The sequence below is a fragment of the Haliotis rufescens genome, unplaced genomic scaffold, assembly GCF_023055435.1.
Source record: "Haliotis rufescens isolate VD_foot unplaced genomic scaffold, xgHalRufe1.0.p SCAF_1, whole genome shotgun sequence".
NCBI classification, from domain to species: Eukaryota; Metazoa; Mollusca; class Gastropoda; order Lepetellida; family Haliotidae; genus Haliotis; species Haliotis rufescens.
In genome coordinates, this window is record NW_025963779.1 from 12,222,419 (window position 1) to 12,228,524 (window position 6,106).

A 6,106-nucleotide genomic window follows, 5' to 3' on the forward strand; every position below is an offset into this window, starting at 1 on the left:
TATAACGCTCTCATAATCCAGACATATCACCAAGATGGGGCTCCGCAGTGCTGAAATATAGTGAAACGTTTTTATTTTGTGTAACGTTTACACGGATGTCATGCGTATACAGTTTCTGCAGTGTATGGCATATTGTGGTGCGACTCAATACTAGTATGTATCATGTACAGTTAAAAAATCTATAGTATTGATTTAAAAAAAGGTTTTATCAATCCTGCTTCACTAGGTTTTTAATTTGATGGCAAGAGTAATGTACACCACGGTATGACATATACACAGGTGCCTTAAAAGCTTTATTCTTAAGTCAATCTGAAACCGTTATCCATTTATTATATCTGATGGCAGTTATGTGTCTTCACAATTATCCAGAAATCGGTTGTATCAATATTACTGATATTAGAAGAATATATATGTATTCTTTGGGATTGATGCCGAATCATTTTGATCGATGATATTAGTGTTGAAACATATTTCCAAAGTAGGCGGCATGTCATGAAAGCAACACTCATTCAATTTTGTAAACAAAATGACTGTCCCACGTGATATAGACATAAAACATCTTATCCGTCTAAGTACAATGAAATAGGTTGAAAACATGTCTTATTCCCAGTTGACTATTCCTGTCTGTCTTGATGCTCAAATACAATAATTGAAACTGCACATTGACTGTGCTGAGAATCATCAACGCTAATTTCTGTCAATGGTTTCTGTCTGGATCGACAAAAGCTCTAATGGAATCTCTACGCTCCCGACCTTTTACGAAAATTAACACTGAGAGACTTATTACGTGAAAAAGGTTTCAGAGCGCAAAGAATTCATTGTATCAACAGCGATTGATAGTAAGGTCTTCCACCTCTTGTGTTTTCACATTTAACGCTTATACGTTTGAGCTCCCAAATGCTATGTAATGATCAGGATGATCATTTTTCAGATATAGGGGGGAATGCTTTATTGGTGAAGGGAACTAGTAGTAGTAAAGGCAGTAGCAAACACGATATTACGATCTCAGATGAAGCTGTGACCCATGGTGGAGAAGTAGTTTCAAATGCTTACAAGTAGTGCAGTATATCCACTTATCCATGTTGTTATTGGACCAAGACACGCCATAAATCAGGCAACACACTACAGGACCCCAAATAACAAATTCACTTCCTACAACACTGGGGCCGACCATTCGTTTTAGTAAATACTTTCCAACGCACAGCTTTATCATATTATTCCAAACACTACGGACGGCATTGTAATTTTTTTCTTAACATCTCAAACATAATTAAATGTTTTTGCACACTTTTCAAGAAAAAGTAACCCGTTCGTGACAATGCTACAGCTTTTTGTTGGAGACAGAAGATATCTTTTCAGCATGATCAGCAATTTGTTTTATGTATGAAGCAGATTTATGTTGTGCGAGTACATGTATTTTCTTTCCTTTGGATAAATATAGGGTGCGTGGGCTATTTGATGGAAGTGTTTGTTTGCTTTTTAACTCATACTTGTATATGCGTGTATCCAAACTCTGCCGTATTGCCCATGAGAATAAACCCGTATTTAATTGCAGTGTTGAAACCTTTTCACTTGGTCTTATATGAGAAAAACATCTTGATTGTCTAAATCCTGATTAGAGGTGCGTTCATATTATAGGAAAGACTGTTTTCACAATGTTATTGCCTTACGTTCAAACGTCCAATGACAGTCATCTCAGTCATCTGGTGCTTCTGTCGTAGAATAATGATGAGTGTGTAACACCCAATCCTCTCCAATACGGGCCAGAAAGGGAAGGTCGTTTACACTTCCAGTCATCCTAATGGGCATTGTGCACTAAGCTTGTATTTATCATTGTGGCCTTGTGATGACATGAGAGACATGTCCAGGGTTTTTGAGATCAAGAAATCAGAAAAAAGACAAAAATGTTGGCATTTACAACTTGTCACAGTGTGATATATGAAATTCGACTCCTTCTCGGTGTATTTTATTTATTAAGTTTGTGTTGTGTTAAGATGGTGTCGTATAACAGTCATTAGTTCCTTTCGTATCTGAATATTCATCTGATGTTAGTTTCGTATCTTAATAGGTTACTTTTGTATCCGTAACTTCAGTTTGTTTCGTGTTATAAGTATATATCAAATCTTAAATTTGTTTCATCTTTTAGTTTGTGTTGTATCAAACTTGTGTGTGCTTTGCTTGCTTGTTTATTTGCAAATGACCCATCAACATTGGTAAAATGAAATGTAAATGCAAAAACAATCTAACTTCATAGTGTTAATTGGTAAATATTCTCTTTCATTGGTATTGAAATCACTGTTTCCATTGTATAAGTAAACAATGAATCGTTGTCAGGTCAAGAACGATTACTTTGAAATCGGAGGAGGTTTTTCATGTATCGACAGTGCGGACTTTGCGTTTCAGGATAGTCTTTTGTGGTGAATTTGAATTATTACTTAATAGAAGCGCAGAAATGTTTTTAAATGTCAGCATGACATGGACATATGTTGTACATATATATCAAATCTGCAGGTTGGGTTAAACAGCGGAAAATGGACTGGTAACCACGTTTTGCAGCAGTGAATGGAAAACTGAAAACAAACAGCCAGCTTCATGTGTATACACAATAGGGTGATGAGAATGTCATCTGTACGCTGTACCGTACACTGATCCGTTAACCGGGAAATAATGGAAAATACCATGAACATGCAATACGTGAAATTAACAGTATTATATACAGTAAAACGTAATTAATATTCAACAGTCTTCACGCCCTTTAATGAATAAAGCATGGATCAGTTTCTTCGAACATCATTTGTTAATTTTAGAATTATGTTATTAGAAGACACGGATACACACGTCAGGAACCAGGTGAAGTGACGCTGTTGCATGTAGATTTAACAATCGTACTTGATCAGGTCTATATTTGTCTTTTGGCATCAATTTTTTTATCTTTATGTGATCTTCGGGAAGTTACACTGCCCTGTATGAATATTATCATGGTAACTGTCTCTAACAAAATTCCATTCATCGTAATGACGTAATGAGACGTTTGAGAAACATTTGAAATCATCTTGCACCCAGCTCCGTCAGACTGCATCGTAGCGAAACGTTTTATATCAGTTACATTACGTAAACTACATTGTCTGGGGACAGGTGGCATCAGTGGATACCAGAGGAGCCCACCGGTGGCATCCGTCACAAACAAATGCAACGGCAAGTCAATTGTTCACCTGAATAATGCATGGGAACATAAGTATCATGATACAAGTCCAAACAGGAAATTGATATTTGTTACTGATGCCAAAATTTGGAGTGAGTGAGTTGGGTTTAACGCCGCTTTGTACAGTGTTCCAGTTATATCACGGCGTGTCAGCTTAATGTGGGAGGAAAGCCCGAGGTGATGCAGGTCTCAGACGTTTACCACAAGCACGGGTATTGTGCAGACAAACCTAGAAACATAATCGGGGTGGACCGGGATTCAAACCCACAATCAATGCAGGTTTCTGGCCTGCACAAGGGACGCAATTCTGCATAGCTGTACGAGTGAGTGAGTGAGTGAGTGAGTGAGTGAGTGAGTGAATATTTAACGTCACGACGGCAATATTTCAGCCATATCGGAAAGCTTTACTTGGGCCTTGAATGTTGAAACCCTGATCAACAACGTTTGAGCAAGAATAATATGACGCTCTATGAAAGTTTGGTGGAAAGGGCATGCTCGATTGTAAATCAAACGTTAACTCAAATGTGGACACCAAAGGTGCTGCAGGAATAAAGGGAAAGTAGCCTATTGATCATCCCTCTTGTTATACACACTCTTGTGGAAAATTCTTTTTTGTCACTTTGATTTTCATGCACAGATTTAAATATGTAACAAATGTGATCGTTGAGTGTGTATTTGATTTAGAGAAAGGTTTTCAATAAGCCAACATAATGATGACCAAGAATTTCTTCCCTGTAGGACTTTTCTTTCCTTTGTACCGAACTTCAATAGTGTAGACTCACTCGATACAGCTGGCAGTTCATCTAGTTGACCATCTTCGTAAATGTCAGACGCTCATGTACATGTACATGGGCCTCAGGCACGATGTTGGCAGCACAAGTGCATCAGATGTGAAGTAAATATCTGCGTAAAGTATTCCTGCAGGTGGCAAATCTGTTTGAGAAGCCGGACATATTGATAATATGCATCAAAACACTTTTCACATCATTAAAAACGTATGTTTCAAACCACTGTTTCACTGTTCAAACGGTATGTACTCTTAAAAGATATAAATTGAATGTTCACATTCACAAAGCCATATGCATTGAATCACGTCAGTCAGTGAAAAACATTAAGGGAGATCTTTTGCAATAGAATCCTCAAAATATTTAACAATCATTTCAATTCTTTAGGACATATTTTAGCACAAGACATTGAGATTGAATCTTAAAGAGATGAGCTAGTTTTATGTAGTTAAAGGCAGGTCATATACGAGTTCTGTCTTTGATATAATGCTCAGTGCATACAATTATGAAGTTTGAACGTAGCCGACCTTTGATCTGCTTACATCGCAAAAAAGGTCATATTACCAGAACGTTCTACTTATACGTGTACACATCTAATGTTGCTATTAGACAAATTATGGGGCGGTCGGGTAGCCTAGTGGTTAAAGCGTTCGCTCGTCACGCCGAAGACCCGGGTTCGAATCCAGGCATGGGTATAATGCGTGAAGCCCATTTCTGGTGTCCCCCGCCGTGATATTGCTTGAATATTGCTAAAAGCGTCGTAAAACCAATCTCACTCACTCACTCATTAGACTAATTATAGTGGACAAGTAAGTGAAGAAATAAGACGTATCATCAACATGGTTCTGTGGCAACATGTTACATACTCCATACATATACCTCTCATTCAATTCCTTTATCTCTAGTGTTTCTCGATCTTGCAAATGTACCACCATATATCATGATTATCAATAAGTCTTAACACAATCAGGGTAGGGACTTTCTGTATATTCAATTTGGGGGTAAGGCGATTAGGCAAGAAGTGGGTACCAATTGTGCTCCTCTCCTTGCTGGTCTGTTACGATGTGCTTACAAGTCAAAATGTCTGCTCGAATTGGCAAAATCAGAAGAAGGATATCTGGCGAACTGACACTTACGTATATCGGTGAACTGATACTGTTCAATATTTGTCAAATAGGCAGTTCCCTTGGATGATATTTCATGTTTCAATCGATGCAATGTCTTCAAAAAGATTCGAATAGTTGTGTATCGGTACTTTCTTTTCCATTTATTCCTTGCACGCAATAAAGTATACAACAGCAATTAAATTGGGAATATATTTGCTTGTGAAAATTCCTGTGTTTGATAAGGCATTATGATATTCATAGAAGGAAAATCCTGCTTGACACAAATGATTATCGAAATTAATATTAATTCATTTTGTAAGTTTCCAGATTGTACCTAAAGATAGCATCATTTAGCTATAATAGAACAGTAAGTAACACACAAAAAAGATGTTTGAAAGAAGCTTCATACTACTTAACACTTAATAACAAAATTCCCTTACTCACTATTCATCACTCAAATAAGTCCTACATGGAGCTTTAATTTTGTAAAGAGAAACATACAAAAAATGGGCATTGCGTGTTTGTTTCACAAGAAAACAAATATCGACTAAAAAGAACTCCTTTCAGAAAGACAACAAAGTGATGATGCTGATTTATGATTTGGGCACAAATGTTATCTTACTTTTTTGTGAAGATGTACATCTGCTTCGTTAAAATGTAATGCAACGCCAGCTGAAGTAGACATAGTAGCTGTAGACATGAAAATTACGCGAAAATTCATATCGGTGGTAGTGGAGTTCAACATTTATGTCCTGTTTTTGTGCATTTATGTGAAGTTTATCGTTGATAAACATGTACATTTGGACACATACTCACAACATGCCATCTGCATATTTCGCCATAAATGGAATCGTAGGGTAACATTGTGATGTATGCGACATTCAGCAGTACTCAATTTGAATCAAAGAATGGCCCATAGTTTGGTAATAAATTCTGGATTTTCAGAAAGACGAAAACAAGTTTTAACTTGTAAAAAATAAACACCCTGTTTGCTAGTCGTGAATGTAAACATG